The sequence below is a fragment of the Gopherus flavomarginatus genome, chromosome 6 (assembly GCF_025201925.1).
Source record: "Gopherus flavomarginatus isolate rGopFla2 chromosome 6, rGopFla2.mat.asm, whole genome shotgun sequence".
Lineage (NCBI taxonomy): Eukaryota > Metazoa > Chordata > Testudines > Testudinidae > Gopherus > Gopherus flavomarginatus.
The window spans coordinates 81524378-81547361 of record NC_066622.1 but is presented as its reverse complement, the minus strand read 5'-3'; the positions used below and the strand labels follow the sequence as shown (position 1 = coordinate 81547361).

The following is a 22984-nucleotide window of genomic DNA, read 5'->3' as shown; positions in this document are numbered from 1 at the left end:
GCTCCCATTGACTGGAGTCAGACATGTGGGCTCTCAGTACTTCTGATAATTAGGCTAATAATGTACATAATATATGGGATACCATGTACATATAGGTGCATGCACAGAAATGTCTGTTCATGTGGTGTAGAATGTTTGTTGGCACTTATTTGGGGTGACTTCCATAACAATTTGGAAGCACTGTTAGATCCTTCTTACTGAAGGGCCCTATCATGTGTTTAGTACTTGATCATTTCCAGCATGAGCAACTAATACAGACTGGTCTCAATCGCTCAAACACTTATGCACACATGCTTGACATTAGTAGTTCCACTGATTTTGATGGGACTGTAGATGAGATTAAAGTTATCTGCAGGATTGGGGCTTTTACTGTTAAGGGTAATTAAGCAAATGTCCTTGGTTTTTCTTTTTATTATCTATATGAATGTGTTTAATGTAAGTGCATCCAGAAACATCAGGCCATATTTAAATCAGTGGATTTGAAGGAGATTGGGCATATTGCGACAAGTATAGTTTTTGAAATTATAACACTAATCTAGCATACAGATCCACTAGTTATCTCCTATCAGTGTGTTATTTATCTTTCAAGTGCTTGAGTTTTTCCATGGATTTTACATATTATATAAAAAAAATTTTTTTAAATGACCCAGGGAACTAATTATGGGTCAAAAATAAAATGATAGTGTAGTTCAATTCCTGTATGATGGAAATAGATCTGTTATTTCAGACACTGAATTGCCTCCCCCAAAGAAAATCCTACGGGGATAAAACCCTCCGATAGACATTCTGACCGTAGTTGGAATGCAAAGCTTCACTGCTAAGGCATCCTGTTATCAGATGCTTGAACACTGAATGAAGGTGCAGTGGGATTACTGTCAAATTATACTAGCAGGTGAATTCAGTTAGCTCCAATCTGAATTGAAAGGGGTCAGATTCTCTCTGTCTCAGAGACTGAAGAAATTAGGATCGGAAAAGGAGAATATGGAATGAAAACCCTAAGAATAACCAGCCTTGGAATGATTGTAGTTTGAGTATTTATTTGTCTTAACAGTAAAGCCAAAGCCCAAGAGGTAGGTGGTTTGGACTATACACTTAAATATACAAGGGTGGGAACTCCAGCTGTTTACACAATGATATACTGGTATCTCTGGAACCTGAATACAGAGCCCTGATACATATGCTCAGAGGAAACCCTTCATCTATTGAACTGTAGTAACATGAAAATAGTTTAACAGCCCACAAAACTTCAGCACAGAAAATGAAGATAAGTACAGTTTGCAAGTCCTAGAGGAATTTAGGTAGGAATGTGGGCAAGACTTTCACCTCTAGCTTTGCAGAAGATGCATGTAAACTACTGGGTGATCCAACAGCTGGGGAAGATAAAATTCAAATAACTGTACTGTTCCAATTGCTTCTCTCAGGGTTTTTCCTTTATTAACTTAGAAGCAAAGATTAAAAATCACACAACATGAACATCCTCACAGCCCCTTGGGATCTTGTCTATAGGGCTTCATAACACAGATCTTGTCTACAGATACCTCCTCTCAACAGGCACAACAGGCCCCATTCTTGGTCTTTCCGTTGTCCTGGGTCTCTCCTGCCTAAAAGTCTGGAAAGCTTTCCATGAAATGGCCTGGAAGGCATGTGATTAGGGGAGGGCATGCGATCTCTTAATCATAGTAGTCATATGAACAGTTCCAGCTGTCACCCACAGAGATCCCTAATACCACATTGGAGTAGTCACCTGGCCTGACTAGGAGGGAAGAGGTTTTCACTGAATCAATACAACAACTTTCTGGAACATACCTGATGTTCTCCCACTCAGATCCTGAAAAGAGCTGCTTAAAAATTGAGTCATTTTTTTGGGGGGTCAGGGTGGGAGAGGGAAGAAGGTAGGGAGAAGTGGAGTAGAAAATGTCTGCAAAATTGAACTTTTTCCACATGAAAATAGAAACTATTTCATGTTGAATCAAGTCAACATTAATCTTCATCCACGCTGCTTCATGAGAGTTGTACTTCGGGTGCCCTAAGGGCTGGACTTCCTGGTCAGACTATATCTGCCATGATGCACTACAGTGTTTCATGAGGACACAGACTCCTGTGAAGCTGATCCAAAACAAGATGTTCCAACATTTCTGACTCAAAGTTTTTCTCAACTTTCATTCTGCAAAAAAGGTTTGATATTGTGTCTTTTTATGCTGACCCAAGATGAAAATATAGAAATATCAGAATTTCCCAAGGGAAGGAAATTCCATTTTTCAATTTGGTAGAGCACTCATAAGGCATTCTTAGTTTATCAGATTACAGCCTGTAATAAGATGGTCGCAGAAGAAAAAAATATCCCTCTGTTTGTGAGGTCTCCCACATAACCTGGCCTCATATGGTAAGGCTTGACTTAAATACTCACACACACAGGTATGAGTGCATACAGAAACTGAAGTGTGGTTTGAATCAGCAGGTGAAGTCTGTAGCCATCTTCCTGTCTAAAGCCAACCAGGGGGAGGTCAGAGTTTATTATTTCGTTGATATAATGTTATGCAGTATTTCATACGAATAGCTTTATTAAGAGGGACAACAGACCACAAGAGTAGATATTGACTTAGGTATATATTTACAACATTTTTTAAAACCTTGTATTAACCATCTGACACCACCATAAGTGATTCTGTAGACGTCATGTTCAGTATTGAGAAAAATCAAGCAGAACAATATAGCTATTTTTCTAACAGTTTTGAACTGCTGAATTGTATTTTACAAATAAATAGCTTCTCTATACTCCAGATCATATTATTAAGTTTGCCATTATCAATTCAGGCAACATTTTCTCTGAATTCTACATTACTTGCCAGAACTCAAGTAATTCAGAACTACATTACTCAACTTCAGGGCTGAAGTTCACAAGAAGGGAAGACACGGTTTTTCCCAGCACAAGGCTTTGCAACTCATTATTGGTGGTAAGAACCACCGTTATTCCACAGCCTTCTGAGTGAAGTGGAAAATCTTACTTTTTTGACTTAGCTTTCCTCATCACCTCAACTGAAATTGTAAGGAAGAAGAGAGGCATTTAAAGAGAACCTTGTGTACAGGGCTTCATGACCCTCCCCAGCTGAGGTTTCCTCCCTGCAGGGGAAAGTTGAAGACAAGAAGGAAGCATGTAAAGCGAAAGAATAAGATGGGGTAGAATATAGAAGAATTGAGGGGAAAATTGCAATAGCCCCAATTGCCCCTAGGAAAGTAGGTAGAAAATTAGACCACTGGCCTATTGTGATTTTGGCTTATTCATTCTTTGGAAGATGTTCAGATGCTACAGAAACCTGGATTAGATTGACTGTGGTACTACACATCAATCTAAATTCTATTTCGTGTTCATGAAACTAAGAAACTGATAACATACCAACTACACCTAGGCAAGGTGTCCTATAGGCGTTCACACACAACCCCACCAAAAGTACTTTAAATCCTGATTGACAACACACTTTCCATTCCAGTCCAGTCCATGTGTCATCTCTAGAGCAGAGACTTCTGGTCATACCATAGTAGGTATATTTTGTGTGACAAATGCACACACAGGACCAGGCTGATATCATCAACTCCTTGCTGCTTATGTCCAGTCATAGAAGACATCAGCCCAGTTCTCTCCAGAAGTTTATGAACTTAATCACTGTGCCACCAGCCAACTCCTGGAGCCACAAGACATGGGTATGTCAAGTCAAACGTTGCTGTTATGTTATGTATGTTATATACTTCTGATACCAGTGCAGCTAAATAAGTATAACTGAACAGAATGGAGCCAAGTATTTCTATTCTGATACAGGCATATTCTGCCAGAGCAGAAGCCCTCCAACAGGCAAATTAAAACCAAAATGAATGTGTTCAAGTTCTACTGTTCATTAACCTTTCGCTTCAGATATTGGAAGCTGGAAGTCTGCAAATAGCTAATAAATTATCCTGTCAGGGTTTTAAAGAATAAGGCTGCATAGAAGAAGTTCTGAAGCTGTCCCTTTCTTAGTTATAAAGGCATTTTTCATTTTCATGTTGATATTAATATTAATGTATTGTTGATAACAACATGAGTTGGCAATACAGTGACAGTTCAATCAACATGAACAGTGGAATGAATTGTACTACAAAATAATCTACTGCGTGTTGTTTTCTGTGTATGCATGAATCTCAATTACAGCCCCTCCAATTGCTCTAAAAAGATGGCAATTGATTATCTCTCACCAGCTTCATTTCTTCTCCATCAGTAAAAGTCGGGGTAGGGATCCAAATTCTGACTACAGAGAAATCAATTGTGTGGACAGAAACATTCAAGTATAACCCTTCTCGGCAAGGTGTTGTCTGCAACAACAATAGGTAGGGGTCCCTGTTAAAACTAAAACACCATCAGCTCCAGTCACCACCTAGAATTTCTGGGATCACTAAATAGCTTCCATTTGTAAGCACTGACTCTGTTTATGAAACAAGGAAAACTCTATAAGGGGAAAGGAAACCCAACATCAAACTTGGGAAAACACAGCAAATTATATCTATGTGACTGATTCATAAAACACTCCCGCTCATGGTAACTTTGGCAGTCGTGCACCTGGTTCCCCATTTGAGAACAACCTATAAGCAAGTGGTGATGTCTGTGGGTAGCATGGTCAGAGTCCTGAGGTGCATTGGGTGAGTCCTTTGGGAAGTACTGCCTGGTTTTGCTCAGAGGCTTCACCGACTAAACCACTACAGGGACGTCAGCTTTATATAGTGTCTGGGTAGCAGGATCCCCACCAGAGTTCACTTACCTCTGCTGCTGTCCTCTGGGCCTATCAAAGAACTGTCTCTGCATAATCTCCCATCACAAAGTTCTTGGCAACTGCTCTCACAATTAAGTCCTCAATCTGGGTCATCCCTCACCACAAAGTCCTCTCAACAACACAGCATCCTCAGGAAAGGAGAACCAATAGCATACAGGACCCTTGAGAAGACTCCTTGTCACTGGTGATGCACTCTGTCACAAAATAGGAATCCCTCCCCCTTCGGTTCAGTTCCCTTATAAACCAATTCTGGCTTGTGTATAGTTCTGTTGACATCTCAGGTGTCACTGGAGGAGTTCTGGGTAGAAAGATTATGTAAATATAGCTGTACTTTTCTCTTACAGATGATGGCAGAGAACTCCTTCCCCTGTGGAGCTTCTGGGTAATATCTTATGCAAATGAAGCGGTTATGTGATCATTCCTCCCCTTGTTTGCCAACAGACAGGAGCAAAGCTTCTTACTCTCTAGAGCTTGAAGCCACAGGACTTATATAAAGAATAGTAAACAATGCTCAGCGGATAAGGATCAGGAGTCGCACCATTTATAAATCTGTGTACTGTGGTCCCGGGAGTAGGGCAATTTAGTGGGGAGGAAGGAAGGAGGTGGAAATAAACAAATAAATGTTTATTTAAAAAATGTAAATAAACTTAGTTACCCAGAAAACAAACAGTATGAAGATCTGGTAGCCCCTTAGAAATAGGGAAAGTGGTCCAAAAGCATCATGAATGTGGTCCCACCTCTGTGAACAAAACAAAGCAGATACACAGTCCCTTTAAATCTGCAGGAATACAGAGGTCACTGCCAGGGAAAGGACACATAAATATGCAGATCTTGTTGCAGCTCAGAGTAAGCACAGCTTTGGTTCCCGCTGTGGAAACCATGTGGAGCAGCCCTTCTGCAATGTTCTACGGAGGCCAGAAAAAGAGTAGATGCAATTTATACCCTATCTCCTACTGCTGGCCACATGTTTTCCAGCAGGCAATTCTGCAAAGTACAGGGCAGAAATTGGCCAGTGGCTTGTAAAAATGCAGTTAATTGATTGGGACAGGCAAGTCGGTGTGAAAATAAAGATCTGTGAATTTGCCCCAACTCTACATATGCCAGTTTTGAGTTTCATAAAAGTTAGTGAAAACTTGTCTTTTTAGAACTTCTTTTCCAATTTCATGCACCTCTGTAAGTCCTGCTCTCAGCCCCGACTAGAAGCAGAATGTGTTGAATACCAAGAAAAGCCTGTCCCTGGAAGAGTTCCAGTTCAGTTTTACAAATTCAAAGGTCTAGATGGCTCTTGTCGCAAACAAAAATCCAAATTTTTGGCTGCTTACAGACAACTTCGGAACCGTTTGAGGTTCACACAAGTAGCATCAATTGGTTGAATCACACTGCACTAAGAGACACTTGGTTAGATCATGTCCTTCTGATTTTAAGATGAAGGTCTATTTGATCTCTCACAAAAATGTCACTGTGGGATTCTACATTTGGTGCATCTCAGTAACACCAGGTCACATAGGCTCCATTTACACAATGTTTTTTCCTAATTGCCAGCTCTAGTAAACTACCTGTGGTCTGAGAGTCAGGTTCTTTTCCATTTCACACATCTTATTGCCACCAGAAATAAATATTCTGAAGGCCAAACTGGGCTTTCAGATATGATGCAACTGGGCCTTGTCTCAACTGACTGGAATTTAATGCACAGTTCTACTGATTATGCACAAGGGAAAGATTCCATCACACCTCATTTCCTCTAGCCATGTGTGATTCTGCAGAGCTAATGGAGTAAAGAGCAATAAAAACTTTCTTTTTTCATTAAAGGGAGCAGATATGACATTGAATAGAAACAGGAAGCAGACATAATGGATATTTAGCTGGTGCAATTTTTAAATAGCCCAATTTCAGAGTAAATTTGGAAAGTCAGATTATTAGACTGATATTTGAACTTTAACCTGGGTGTTACATAGCATTAAACATTGTATCAGAGCACCGGAAGCCCACCACACTGACATCCCAGCATTATATTACTTTGAATGGAAAATATATTGCAAAGATGATTCCAACAACTCACAAGATTGGGGACTCCTATACACTGGATATTGCTCTTTACAGAGAGTTCATAGTAACCTCTATTGTTATGATTTCTGTTCTTAACAATAAGTCTAAAAGACTCTTTCATAAGACCTTTCAGGGTTATGGAGCACTGTCTTATTGCATTAGGAATGGTCAGCCTACTAAATCCTTACTACATTTAGTGAAGTCACAAATTATTCATGTAATAAAAGTAATTTTTAAAAAAGATTTAGAGACCTCACCTCTCATTCTCACAGGCTGACACTAGCAGATAACTTAGCCAATGCCCTTACTATACAAAAATCTCGTTTTTCCAAGTATGTATGGCTGTGTATGTATGGGTTAACTTCAATTCTTCATTTTGTTTTTGATGCACATTTACACTGGTAGGTCTGGGCCAAGAATAGACATTAAAGTGCCAGTTAATCATGGTTAAAACTATCCAGAAGGCCAAATTTAGTCTGCTAGGTAAGAGATTGAAGTCCAGGAGAGCCGTAGTAGCATTCTCTGAAATGTTTCCAGTTCCATGTGTGGGGCCAGTTAGACAGGCAGAACTGCAGAGTCTCAATGAGTGGATGAGATGATGTAGGGAGGAGGGATTTAGATTTATTAGGAACTGGAGAAACTTTTGGAAATGGAGGAACCTGAACAGGAAGGATGGGCTCCACCTAAACCAAAATAGAACCAGATTGCTGGCAGTTAAAATTAAAAAAGGTCGTAGAGCAGTTTTTAAACTAAGCACTGCAGGAGAGCCAACAGGTGTGGAGGAGCATGTGGTCTGGACAAAAATATCCCTTAGGGGAGGATCTATTAATGGACACTATATGTCCTGGTAAGGAGGAGAGAATGGAAGATGATAAAATATGGATAGGATCTGATGAGAAACAGTCAAATGAAAAAAAAAAGTCCCATTCAATTACATCATGTAATGGCAGACAGCTAAAAAGTGACAAGTTTTAAAAGTGTCTATATACAAATGCTAGAAGGCTAAATAATAAGATGGGTAAACTAAAGTGCCTCATATTAAATGAGGATATTGATATAATAGGCATCACAGAAACATGGTGGAATGAGGATAATCAATAGGATATAGTAATACCAGGGTACAAAATATATTGGAAGGAAAGAACAGATCGTGCTGGTGGAGGAGTGGCACTATATGTGAAAGAAAGCTGTCATAAACAGAGTGTTAAGGGTTAATGTCTCTTATACCTGTAAAGAGTTACAAGCAGGAAACTGGACACCTGATCAGAAGACCAATCAGAAGACAAGATACTTTTAAATTTGGGTGGAGGGAAGTTTGGGTGTGAGTTCTTTGTTCTTTGTTCTTCTCTCGGAGGGTCTGAGAGAGACCAGACATTACTACAGGCTCTATAAGTTTCTTTTCAAATAGAAGGTAAAAACCAGGCAGTTTAGGCTTTTTAATTGTTTTACACTATTTGCATTTGTGGATCTGGCTGGTTAACTTTTATATGTGTAGTTGCTGGGAATATTTTGATTTGTATTGGTACTGGGGGGAAAGTCTCTTTCTGGTATCTGTAAGCTATAGGACCCTGTATATTGACATCTTGAAGTTACAGAGATAATTCTTTACTTTTTCCTTTCTTTTATTAAAAGATTTCTTTTTAGAGAACCTGATTGATTGTTTTTTTTCTCTGTTTCCCTTGTTTTATCCCAGGGGATTGGGATAACTCACCAGGACGGGTGGGGAGACGGGAGAGGGAGAGATAACATCTCTCTCTGTTTCCCTTCAATCTGTTTGCCTCTTTGTGGAAGGGAAGGGAGATGCTTCTCTGTATGGTGATTTAAGAAGTTAGATCAGTATCTCAGGATAGCCCAGGGAGGGAAGTTCTGAGAGGGGGAAGGTGGGGGAATGGTTTATTTCTCCTTGTTTTAAGAACCCAAGGGGTCTGGGCTCTTGGGGTCCCCAGGGAAGGTTGGGGAGGTCAGAGTGCCCCAAAACACTATATTTTTGGGTAGTGGCAGCCTATCAGATCTAAGCTGGTAATTAAGCTTAGGGAAATTCATGCTAGTATCTCATTTTCTGAACTCTAAGGTTCAGATCTGAGAAAGAATGCTATGACAAAAGCGTAGACTCAAATGAACCAAACTGTACCATAGAATCTCTACGGATAGTAATTCCATGCTATAATACGAATATATCATTAGGGATATATTACCAACCACCTGACCAAGATGGTGATACTGACTGTGAAATGCTCAGGGAAATTAGAGAGGCTATTAAAATAAAAATAATAATGGGCAATTTCAGCTATCTCCATATTGACTGGGTACGTCACCTCAAGATGGGATTCAGAGATAAAGTTTCTTGACACCTTAAATGACTGCTTCATGGAGCAGCTAGTCCTGGAACCCACAAAAGGAGAGGTAATTCTTGAATTAGTCCCAAGTGGAGCACAGGATCTGATACAAGAGGTGAATAGCTGGACCACTTGGTAATAGTGGCCATAATATAATTCAATTTAACATTCCAGTGGCAGGGAAGACACCACAGCAGCCCAACGCTGTAGTATTTAATTTCAGAAAGGGAGACTACACAAAAATGAAGAAGTGAAGCAAAAATTAAAAGATACAGCACAAAAACTTAAATCCTTGCAAGCTGCATGGAAACTTTTTAAAGATAGCATAATAAAGGCTCAACTTAAATGTATACCCTAAATTAAAAAAAAAAATAAGAGAACCAAAATAGTGCCACTGTGGCTAAACAATAAAGTAAAAGAAGCAGTGAGAGGCAGAAAGGCATCCTTTAAAAAGTGGAAGTTAAATTCTAATGATTTAACTAATGAAAATAGAAAGGAGCATAAAATCTGTCAAATGAAGTGTAAAAATATCATTAGGATGGCCAAAAAATATATATATATTTGAAGAACAGCTAGCCAAAGACTCAAAAAGTAATAGCAACATTTTTTTTAAAGTACATCAGAAGCAGAAAGCCCAATAAACAACCAGTGGGGCTACTGGACCATCAAGATGCTAAAGGAGCACTCAAGGACGATACAGCCATTGCAGAGAAATTAAAATTAAGTCTTTGCATCGGTCTTTATGGCTGAGGATGTGAGGGAGAATCCTAAACCTGAGCCATTCTTTTTAGGTGACAAATCTGAGGAACTGCCCCAGATTGAGGTGTCATTAGAGGTGGTTTTGGAACAAATTGATAAACTAAACAGTAATAAGTCACCAGGACCAGATGGTATTCACCCAAGAGTTCTGAAGAAACTCAAACGTGAAATTGCAGAAGTATATTTAAATCAGCTTTTGTACCAAATTATTGGAGGATAGCTAATGTGATGCCAATTTTTTAAAAGGGCTCCAGAGGTTCTCCCAGCAATCACAGACTGGTAAACCTGACTTCAGAACTGGGCAAATTGGCTGAAATTATAGTAAAGAACAAAATTGTCAGACTTATAGATGAACAATTTGTTGGGGATGAGTCAACATGGTTTTTGTAAAGGGAAATCATACCTCACCAATCTACTAGAATCCTTTGAGGGGGTCCATAAGCATGTGGACAAGGAGGATCCAGGGGATATAGTGTACTTAGATTTTCAGAAAGCCTTTGACAAGGTCCCTCACCAAAGGCTCTTAAGCAAAGTAAGCTGTCATAGGATAACAGGGAAGTTCCTCTTATGGAACAGTAACTGACTAAAGATAGGAAACAAAGGGTAGGAATAAATGATCAGTTTTCAGAATGGAGAGAGGTGTCCCCCAGGGGTCTGTACTGGAACCAGTCCTATTCAACATATTTACAAATGATCTGGAAAAGGAGGTAAACAGTGAGGTGGCAAAATTTGCAGATGATCCAAAACTACTCAAGATAGTTAAGTCCCAGGCAGATTGTGAAGGGCTACAAAAGGAGCTCTCAAACCTGGGTGAAAGGGAAACAAAATGGCAGATGAAATTCGGTGTTGATAAATGCAAAGTAATGCACATTGGAAAACATAATCCCAACTATACACATAAAATGATGGGGTCTAAAGAAAGATCTTGGAGTCATTGTGAATAGTTCTCTGAAAATATCTACTCAATATGCAGTGGCAGTCAAAAAAGCGAATGTTGGGAATCATTAAGAAAGGGATAGACAATAAGACAGAAAATATATTGCCTCTATATAAATTCATGGTACACCCACATCTTGAATACTTTGTGCAGACGTGTTCGCCCCATCTCAAAAAAGAAATATTGGAATTGGAAGGGGTTCAAAAAAGGGCAACAAAAATGATTAAGCATATGGAACAACTTCTAGCTGAGGAGAGAGTAATAGGACTGGGACTTTTCACCTTGGAAAAGAGATGACTAAGGGGGGTATGATAGAGGTCTATAAAATCATGACTGCTGTGGAGAAAGTAAATAAGGAAGAGTTAATTACTCCTTCTCATAACACAAGAATTAGGGGTCTCCAAATGACTAACAGGGAGCAGGTTTAAAACAAGCAAAAGGAAGTATTTTTGCACACAATGCACAGTCAGTCCGTGGAACTCTTTGCCAGAGGATGTTGTGATGGACAAGACTATAATGGGGTTCAAAAAAGAACTAGATAAGTTCATGGAGGATAAATCCATCAATGGCTACTAGTTAGAATAGGCAAGGATGGTGTCCCTAGCCTCTGTTTGCCAGAAGCAGGGAATGGGTGACAGGGGATGGATCTCTTGATGAGTACCTGTTCTGTTCAGTCCCTCTGCGGCACCTGACACTGGCCACTGTCAGAAGACAGGATACTGGGCTAGATGGACCTTTGGTCTGACTCAGTATGGTCACACTTTTATTCTTATCTTTGCAGTGATCTGTCCCAAGTACCATCTGATATGCAACACCACTTGATGTTTCAGATCCAGGAGGGCTGGATAATAGGGTGACCAGATGTCACAATTTTATAGGGACAGTCCCAATATGTTTTTTTCTCTTATATAGGCACCTATTAACCCCCCCCCCAAACACACACACTTTTTTCACACTTTCTATCTGGTCACCCTACTGGATAAGAATATGGTATTTCTAAACATAGTAAGGTTCTCCTAGCTCTAGCAGTGACACAAAGTGAATGGTAACTGGATGTACTGCCAGTGTTTTCAACAAAGCTCCCTGCCCCCCAGAAAGATACCATTCCCATTTAGCTTGTGGCAGCAGCAGCAGCACATGTAGTGGGAACCTATTCATCTCTACCCCTCCATCATTCCCTCTGCCCTAAGACACAATACACTCTCTCAGTAACCACAAACTTCTATTAAGCTGCACTGGAAATATTTCTTTGTTCCGAAAAAAGAAAAACAAACAAACAGATTTTGACAGTAGAATACAATATTCTATTTGTATTTTAAAAGGTAGGGGTGAGTAATGTCTTGGCATATCCTTCCCTAGGAAAATACCTGCCATTTGGTGCAATCTGGTCTATCACAAACACAAAATATTTGCTCCGTGGAGGTATTTTTATGATCCCAAAGGATAAGTGACATTTCTGGAATTGAGAATTTAGCAATACCCAGACACACAAGCAGGGATGATCCAGCAGAGGCTGGGAAATCATCCCAACCCTCACTTCCATTTGAAGGCAGAATTTTCACATGTATCATCCTGGGAGCACCCAAGAGTCCCCTCCAGCATGTCTTGTGATTATGTAATTATTTCTTTTTGCCCACTCTTCAGGTCGCAGAATCACCACTTCACCTCCACTAGTCTGCCACTCTGTGAATGCAGGAAATCTATACATGCTTCCAGTTACACGCTGCCTTTCACACATACACAAGTCACATCGGCTGCTACTTGACATCCTCTTTGTATAGCATCTAAACCATTCCACTGACACAGAGAGAAACTGGAATCACTGAAACATCCAGAAGTTGCTCTGCGCATAGTTTAAAAAAATAATTTAAAAAAATGGGCAAAACTGAGGAGGTTTTTAAATCAGAGGCTGCATCACATATTAAAAAGTAACTTTTAAACAGCGCATCGTATGTCAGGGCACCAAGCAGAGAGAGGGAGAGAACATCTACATGGTATATTCCTGTCTGTCTTTTCCTCTCTCTTGCTTTCTCTCTCTCCCCTCAAACTCTCCCCTGCAGTAGACTGCAGAATGGGACACTCTTGTTCCAAAGCCAGCCGGCAGCTGTCACACAGCAAAGGCAGCAAGCAGCCTGTGCAAAGGGTGAGCCTACTCTGTCATTTAGGATGACTCACTGGGATCTGGCATTAATTTCTCTTTTTCTGGTAGTGGACGGAGAACAACCAAAAAGCTACACTGGATCTGATCAAGGTAAGAGATTAACACATCTTTTATGATACTATATTGTTGAGTCTGAAGAAGTGCCAAGCTCTGAATAGAGGCTAGCACTGGAGCTAATTCAGTGGGTGTTTCAACACCTGGTAGTACATGCCACCAGTGTGCCTTCCTGGTGTTAACCCTGAGTATGCCGTTCCAAGCTGCATCCACTGAATAGAAAGCCGGTGAAAATACAGCATTTAAAGTGCATTTTCCTCCTTAATGCAACTTTTATGAGAACACCACCACTGCCCCAGCACATATGAGAAGCATCTCAATGTGTCTAAATGATCAGGCATGCTTTTGTACTCGACTTCTGGGAATACAGTGCGTCAGGATTCTGTCATGGACTACTTGCAGACTCATCCACACAGCATTTGTTTCATCACTTCAATTAGTTGAAATTCTGTAGTCCAAACATCTCCCTGGCATGTTTTCCCCAGCAAGTGTTCTGAATGCAAATAGATTATATTCAATTTTTAGTCATTTTTAAAACTCCAGTACTTACTAAAACCATCAGAAGAAGTCTGCTGAGCACTGTATTGTGTGTGTGTGTGTGTGTGTGTATGCATACATACAAATTTTGTCAATACATTTCTTTGCTGTTGATCAAAAAAAATGCAGCATGCAGGAGAGTTTTTATTTATTTGTTTTTGGCTAGGACAAAATCTCCCCCACCCTACCCCTAGATTCTTAAATTCCTGGAGAAATTCCCTTCTTCCATTTTCTGAGGAGGCATGTAATTTTAAGCAGAATGATCTAAGCAGGCATCTACTGTTGCTCATACTTTTTAATTTTTGCTCTCTATTTGAAGCTTTCATCTAGCCTGTGTAGCCTCATGCCCAGCAAGCCAAATGCCCCATTTACCAACTGGGTTACTTCTAAAAGGTAGCACCATTAAATTGATTCTGAATTATGTTTCTTTCATGCCATAACCAGAAAAGCAGACTAGCTGGTATCAACGCAGATCCCATAATCTTACCCTTGGACCCCTTATGGGTTAACTGTACTGAAGCTACTTCTTTTGCACTATTTCTCTTACCTGTTCTGTGGAATGTCTTCTTGCAGTTGAGACTGGATGTACCTTTATTTATCACCCATTAAAAGGTGTTATATGCAGCATTGCCTCATATATTGTTTGGTCGGATCTGCTAGAATTTGACTTTTATCTGAGGGTGGTTTTTTTTTTAAAGCGTTTAAAAACAAGAGAAACTTCTCTGCAATTGTTAATATGAAAGAGTCTCTGTACAGACATGACGACAGATCCTACATTGGTCATGTCTAAGATGCTGACAAAACAGCAGTCAATGCTGAATACCATACAGCATTTGGGGAGCCAGTAAGACCAATGGATTCTTGACATAGTGTATATATTTTTGGAATCAACTCTTGCTTTCTCCACTAGGGAAAAGAGGTTAATAGACCCTTCTGTATCTACTGTCATGCCACACAAACATTTACACTAGTACAAAGCAATCTCAAAATTAATTGTGATTGAAATGTCCTTTTGTACCAATCTTCAAGAACAGGTAAAACAAAAAATGTTTGATATTTCAGCAGGGATTATACCATATCTTCTACTGGAATCAGATTTTCTTGTAAAATGTTCAGTGTGCATCAAAACTATATTTAAGGTAATTCTTTATCACTTGGGGGGCTTACAGGCAGCTAAATTCATAAATGCCATGGATTTTCACAGCCATTTCACCTTTCTTAATTCAATGGGGCCAGAGAAGAAAACAATCCAAGATACAGTTTGGTTGATATATCACCATGATACTGCTTTTAAAGACTTAATACTCATACTGTTTAATTATAAATTAGTAGTTATTTATTTCACACAAACTCAGTAATTTGCTACAGTGGTATATGCCAGGGTCTCTGGGGACTGAAGAGCTATATTTGACCATATCTGGCCAATGTCTAGAATAAAAAATATCTTATTTGTAATTTCCCCCCCAAGAGACATCAGTATATGATCAATTTTTAATCAGCATGACTTCTTTTGGCTGGGAATTTAGTCTATTTAAAGGTAGACAATCCAGTGAGAACACTTTTTTGTAACTTGGCAACAAGAGGGGAAAAAAATCAAGTTACATCAATCACACATGCAAACCTTGTATTGTGCTGTCCCATCTCTAGTGAATTAAACCCTTCATAGGGCTGATGTTCAAGACTTGTGAACCAGTAGGTTTAATATAATTAACTAATCCAATCAGTTGTTCTAATTACAAGAGTCAGACTGCAGGAAGCCAATGCAGACTCAGTACATGTGCAAGGAGCCGCCTCTAGAACAGAACAGAGTGCTAGTTTTTTTTTTTGAAGCTACATTCTTGCAACATGCATTATTCAAAAAATATGCCATTGGTGTAACCCAAATTCTGAGACTTTAAGCTAATGGGAGGTTGTCTGCTTTTGTTCTCAGAGACTTTATATCTGGCATTGTTCCATTTTTAGGGAAGAATGCCATTTTGCTCCATTCAGTTTATTGGTCATTCGGGTATATTATTTGCTGGTGGGAGCTGGAAAGAAGGAAAGGTTAAAATAAGTTGTGTTGCTCTGTAAAGAAATGCTATCACCATGGCATCCTGTGCCTCTTTGGTATTTCTGGAGACAGATGCAGCTCCAGGCACCAGCGCTCCAAGTGCGTGCTTGAGGTGGCAAGCTGCGGGGGGCGCCTTGCCGGTCCCTGCGAGAGCTGTAGTCAAGCAGCCTTCGGCGGCTTGCCTGCAGGATGTTCCCTGGTCCTGTGAATTCGGCGGCGGGTACACTGAAGTCACAGGACCGGCGGACCTCCCGCAGGCAAGCCGCTAGATCCGTGGGACCAGGGATCTCCCACAGGCAAGCCGCCGAAGGCAGCCTGACTGCTGTGCTTGGGGCGGCAAAAAAGCTAGAGTCGCCCCTGTCTGGAGTGCCCATCACCTCTGTATATAAGTACTAGGGATGGCCCAAAACTGTCATGTTTAGATTTCAGTGGAAACTTCTTAACTGAGAGTTTGTTCAGATCTAGAGTTCTGGTTCAGCCAGTTACAAAAGACAGACCATAGAAAAGTAGGATTCTCGATCCAAAGTCTGGAGCCAGAGTTTTGCTGTGGAACCATTTGTGACAGGAGCTTGGGGAGCCAGCCATTAACTCATATTCAATGTTACTTTTGGCTGTGGGTTTTATACTGCTATTACAGACAGTGTCAGATTCTCAACATTTCTGAAGTGGCTGCATCCTGTTCGGAGGTTGTGTTATCCAAGAGATGGTAACATATGGGAAGATGGCATAAAAATGACATCCCATGGAGGTAGCAAAATACTTTAACTGCCCAAGAGCCACTAAACTAAAGAAGAATGAAATTTTCATAATGAAACTCAAAATCAGATTAAATCTCACCTAGTTTATGATTTAGTTAGCAATGTGAACCCAGGTCCAATTTTCCAGAAGTTTTGCCATATTTTATAACCTGTGAGGAGGTAGGTTTATGGTACAGATCTATTTCAGAAATTGTGGACATTTCTTAAAGTTGCAACCCAAATCCTAATAAAAATCAGCTACTTTGCTCAAATTTGCACTTAGAGTTTTGGATTTATGTGAATCCAAAATATCAATTCAAATATCAGGGGCTACAAAAACAAAACTCCTAAGTTTTGCACATCTGTGTTCCAGTGCTCTGGAGAGATCAGGCTTGTGAGACATCTGTAAGGAAGATTTCTATTTCAGTGCAGCTACTCTCCTGTACTTGGGCTTGCCTACAATAAGGGCCAAATTCCATTCCTCCATTCTGTATCACATATTGCATTCCTCCTTTCACATTTTATTTAATCAAATTATGAACAAATCACAGATTCAAGTGACTACTTCTGGAAATGAAACTCAAGCAGCATTAGGAAGCACTATGCATTGAACATGGTCAATATCATTGCCATCTTATTGTATGGTACTTCATACAAGAAAATGACACCAACAAGTAGAATTCAGTGCACTTGTGCCATCGTGAGGCATTTGTAACCCCAAGACAAGTTGAACATAGACATTACTTTTAGAAGAAAAAGAAAAAGGATGTCACATCTTGCCTATTTTACCTTCCTGTGTGATTCTTCAAGGGCAGGACTTAGTTCCGAAATGTCCCTAAACAGTATCTAGTCCCCACCAAATATAAAATCTAACCTCAGGCTAGGCCAGGGGTTGGCAACCGTTCAGAAGTGCTGTGCCAAGTCTTCATTTATTCACTCTAATTTAAGGTTTCGCCTGCCAGTAATACATACATTTTAATGTTTTTAGAAAGTCTTTCTATAAGTCTATAATATAGAACTAAACTATTGTTGTATGTAAAGGAAATAAAGTTTTTAAAATGTTTAAGAAGCTTCATTTAAAATTAAAGGTAAATGAGGAGCCCCCCGGACCAGTGGCCAGGACCCGGGCAGTGTGACTGCCACTGAAAATCAGCTTGCGTGCTGCCTTTGGCACGCGTGCCATAGGTTGCCTATCCTGGGCTAGGCCATTTCATAGGAATGAAAATCATGTATCATCATCATTATGCAAAACGTCCATACAATACTTATGATTAAACATAGCTTGCTTTGATTAGAACACTCTCTCTTCAGATGGGTACAGTTTGACTAAAGCAATCTTTAGGTTCAAAGGCATTTAAAATTAGGGATGAGCAATCTGGTTTGGATTAAGTAAGAGCAGACTTGCACCTTCACCCCAAACTGAACAGCTACATTTTATTAAAGCTGACAGGTTTTATAAAAAGTTGGTTTAAGCTTAGGTGCTCAGCACTTTCTAAATCATGCTCAAGAGATGTACACAATCTCGCTTAAGTTCTCCAGTCCACTTCTTTAGAGTCACATTTGGGTAAGCTTCAAGTAAACATTCACAATTTCAGGATTTATCTTAACTTCTGAACATTTAATTCATCCTACCTCATCCCATTTCTTCTGATAGCGTTTTAATTCTCCATTAGGAAGCAGTATATAAAATGATGTTACATATAATGAGGATTAGGGCTGTCAAGGAATAAAAGAAATTAATCACAATTAATCATTCAATTAAAAAATAAATCTGGATTAATTGCGTTGTTAAATAATAGACTACCATTGATTTAAATATGTTGGATGTTATCTACATTTTCAAATATATTGATTTCAATTACAACACAGAATACAACATGTATAATACTCACTTCATATTTATTTTTATTACAAATATTTGAACTGTAAAAAACAAAAGAAATAGCATTTTCAAGTCACTTCATATAAGTACTGTATTCATCTCTATCATGAAAGTTGAACTTACAAATGTAGAATTATGTAAAAAAAATAACTGCATTGACAAATGAAACACTTTAGAACCTACAAATCCACTCAGTCTTACTTCAGCCACTCTCTCAGACAACCAAATTTGCAGGAGATAACGTAAATCCAACCCCCTGCCTTCACTGGCAGGACCAAGTACTGATTTTTGCCCCAAATCTGATCTCTAAGTGGCTCCCTCAAGGCTTGAACTCACAACCCTGGGTTTAGCAGGCCAATGCTCAAACCACTGAGCTATCCTTCCTCCATTTTAAAATGAACATGTGTTGAGTCACCATCCGAAACTGCTGTAACATGAAATATACGGCAGAATGCGGGTAAAACAGAGCCAAAGACATACAATTCTCCCCCAAGGAGTTCAGTCACAAATTTAATTAATGCATTATTTTTAATGAGTGTCATCAGCATGGAAGCATTTCCTCTGGAATGGTGGCTGAAGCATGAAGAGGCATATGAATGTTTAGCATATCTGGCACGTAAATACCTTGCAACGCCGGCTACAAAACTGCCATGTGAATGCCTGTTCTCACTGTCAGTTGACATTGTAAATAAGCAGCATCTCCTGTAAATGTAAACAAACTTGTTTGTCTTAGTGATTGGCTGAATAAGAAGTAGGACTGAGTGGACTTGTAGGCTCTACAGTTTTACATTGTTTTCTTTTTGAGAGCTGTTATGTAACAAAAAAACCCTGCATTAATAAGTTACACATTCAGGATAAAGAGATTGCACTATAGTACTTGTATGAGGTTAATTGAAAATACAATTTCTTTTGTTTATCATTTTACAGTGCAAATATTAGTAATAAAAATAATATAAAGTGAGCACTGTAAACTTTATATTCTGTGTTGTAATAGAAACCAATATATTTGAAAATGTAGAATAAACACCCAAAATATTTAATAAATTTCAATTTGTATTCTATTGTTTAACAGGGCAATTAATAGCGATAAATTTTTTTTAGTTGTGATTAATTTTTTTTAGTTAATCGCATGAGTTAACTGCAATTAATTGACTGCCCTAATGGGGAAACACTCCTTTCTAGCTGCTGTTTGTATTTAACTCTCTTATTATGAGGATCCTTGATGTATAAAAAGATGGCATATGTATGACCATTCCTGATCCCCTACCGTGCATGGCTGTCAGACAGACAGGTGTTAAACTAAATGCTGTATTTTAAATAAGAATACTACAGTATATCCCTCATTTTTTCAACTGTGATATAAGCTCAATAATTCTGCTTGACGGACTCTTTTAAGCAAATTATATATACATAACAAGCATTGAGAGAGATGGTAAAGGTCGCAAAGACAAGAACTCAAAAGTTAGGAAATGCCAGAATTAAGGTTACTTTTGCAATGAATGGTACATAAAGTATTTAAGCTCATCTGAAAATAATTAGAGCAAAAAGCTTGTGCGCCTCTCAGTCCCATTTTCTTGACTTGCCATTTGGGGTGTCAATAATGCCAATTATTTTTCATGGGAAACTTAAAAAAATGTTTTGTTTGTTTAGTTAACATTTCCCAAAAAAAAACAACACACACACAACCTTAAAACTTTCATTTTTTAAAGAACAAATTTGGTTAAAAAAACCCCCAAAAAAGAAACACAGTTGTTAGAGCTTGTTTAACTGAAAACCAAAACACTTCTTTTACTGCAAACTTTTCAGTTTTTCATGGAAAATAATGTTTTCTGCAAAATTTGTTGATGATAAATAGCAACTTTTTGATTGAAATTACTCTGCCAAAAATAAAACAAAACATAAAAATTGACCAGCTCTAATTAAGTTGATCATTTAAATATGCTCTGCTTTTGGCTAGAGCTGTGCAAATCTGGAGTAATTCCATTCATGTCATTTTCAGAGTGGAAACACATTAAAGCAAATGTGAAAAGCCATCCAAACCAACATGCTTGCTCATTTGAATCCATTTTATCCTTTGGGACTCCATGGATCCCGTCTTAGCAGAAAGGCAGCTCTATTAGCCCCCCCCCAATTCAGATAACACTTCTCCTGACAATGAATAAGACTCCCACACTTACACAAGTTAACTCGTAGCCATGTCCATTTTCATCCAGATTTCTATCTTGGGCAGACATAGGAAGGGTAATGAGACTGCAGAATTTGGGTTAAGGGGGAAAAAAATCATTAGCACACTGATATTACACCCCTGAAGTTACCACTAAGGAACATTATGCATCACTTAAATGAACTGGAGGCAGCAACAAGAACCCTTGTATGTGGGATGCCAGGAAGAATAAGTAATAGTTCACAGTACTGCTCCGAGATTTGTGGGAGATTCAGGAGCAAACTAACCAAATCCTTGCCACATCCTACCTCCATTCTCTCCTATGGGCCAGGCACCCTGGCCAGACTGAGTTTCCCATGATGCACCACAGTTCATTTCCCCTTTTGGAGGGGGAAGGTGGTGCATCATGGAAGATGTAATCCAACCATGGAGCCTGGCCTTCAGAGAAATATGGAAGCATGAGGCACTTGAACAATGATGCCCATGAAACTCCATTGCAGCAATTCCAAATTAAGGGTATTTTCCCCCAAGAAGCTCTAATTGAAAGCTGGTCTAAAACGATCAGCAAGGACACTTTAATCCTTGCCAGTAGCAAAAATCCCCAGTGGCTGCAGATGGGACACTAGATGGGAAGGGCTCTGAGTTACTACAGAAAATTCTTTCCTAGGTCTTTGCCTGGTGGGTCTTACCCACATATTCAGGGTCTAACTGATGGCCATGTTTGGGGTCGAGAAGGAATTTTCCCCTGGGGTCAGCTTGGCAGAAGCCCTGGGGCACAGGGTACTTGCAGGTTTAAACTAGTGTAGATGGTGAATTCTCTGTAACTGGAAGTCTTTAAACCATGTTTGAGGACTTCAGCAACTCAGCCAGAGGTTAGGGGTCTATTTCAGGAGTGGGTGAGGTTCTGTGGCTTGCAATCTGCAGGAGATCAGACTAGATGATCATCATGGTGCCTTCTAACCTTAAAGTTTAGGAGTCAGCCAGCAATATCAGCTATGTCTCTGTTCCCTATCGAAGTCTTAAACCAGACCAACAAGGATAGTGATCACTGCTACACACAGTACACCCCATGTCGTTTCCAATCTCCACACTTCATGCATTGCTATTTTTGCTGTATTATTACTCCAAGGTAGCATGTGCCTTCTAGAACCTCAACTGGTACAGGGCTGAGGGTTTAAAAAAAAAAAAAATTAAAGAGACTCCCAAAATCCTTTTCATTATCTCTGTGCTGGACACATGTATCATTTAATACAAATTGTCTGGTTTAGTTCCTTGTTTATAAGCTAATTATTTTATATTTGTGGACACTGAAAGGTATTTGCCATCCACTGTCACAAATAATTAAATGAACCAAATCTGCTTATCTGATTTTGCTGTTCCTCATTATTTTCTTCTGCCTCTAATTTCAGTATGCCCAGCAAATTTGGAAATCTTATTTTCAGCATTATCATTCAAATGGTATTTGACCCCTTGACCTTCCAGCCTAGAGGCAAGGGTGCCATCAGTTGTGCCATAATGACACCATGTGAGAACGTACTACTTATCCAAGAATTATGTATTAAAGAGATCCATGTATTAAAGAGATAGTACAAGTACCTGATTGCAAAGATTTTATGCTACCTTATGCCTCAATCCACATGAGACGGTCGGACTCAGTAGACAGAATTTTGTTAAAAATAGGAATTTCAAACAACATTCACAGTTTCTGGTTTTATTATGATGTTAGGCCCTTCCTTTTGACCATCAACCCCATATTTTAGTCAACAATGCCTCATATTTGCCCTCAGCCAAGTGAATGGTGGTCAAATTTCTAACCTATCCCATTTTGTCCTTCCTTTTTAGTGCAGGGGGAAATTATTGAGTTCACTAGAACATTATTTATCCCCCTTCTTACCAAATTTGTCATAAAATCTTCAACTGAGAAACTTGACACGCATGAACAATTCAAGAACAAAAAAACAACCACATCCTCTTCCCCCCTCCCCTTTTTCACCATCAACTAAAAAGTACTTTAATTCAATAGCATTTTATTTGTTTGTTTTGCCAGAATTATAGTTATAATTTACAAAAAGACAAAGAAACTAAGCAAGCTGACTTATGTCCCCTTCACTCAGTTAGAAATACTGTAGTAAAGACAATTTACAGGAAGAAACTCAGAGCAGGTAAAGGAAGAAGAAATGCATTGGATCACAGAGTTCAAGTCACATAGCAGACCCCTGACAGATGATGTATCTGCTTTTAGCTATGTTCTACATATACAAGTAATACATAGCATTTTGTCCCTGCTCTCTATCCTCCTCCCCTACCATACAGGGCTTTAACTACACAATTCTCTTTTGGGTAACAAATTCTTTGAAGCATACATCATCCAAGAAGTTTTTAAGTCACACACAGGACAATTGTATCATCCAGAAAGAGACTCCAATCAGAGGAGAAACCGTCCAGAACCAACTTCTTACTAATACAGAAGAAATGATTCAGAATGTGGGAGTAATATGGAAGCTTGGTATCTGTAGCAACAAGCT

General features: G+C 39.2%; 2 protein-coding genes across 3 annotated transcripts in view; one reads left to right on the top strand and one right to left on the bottom strand.

Annotated features, from left to right (window-relative positions):
• Positions 1 to 22984, bottom strand: part of LOC127054462 (pulmonary surfactant-associated protein D-like) — a 216345-nt gene that overhangs the window by 192421 nt on the left and 940 nt on the right. The gene's annotated exons all lie outside the window — the stretch shown is intronic.
• Positions 12982 to 22984, top strand: part of RASGEF1A (RasGEF domain family member 1A) — a 268679-nt gene continuing 258676 nt past the window's right edge. For both annotated transcript variants that reach the window (XM_050960666.1, XM_050960662.1), the window contains exon 1: positions 12982 to 13125. The gene's annotated coding sequence lies outside the window, so the exon portion shown is untranslated. The remainder of the gene's footprint in view (positions 13126 to 22984) is intronic.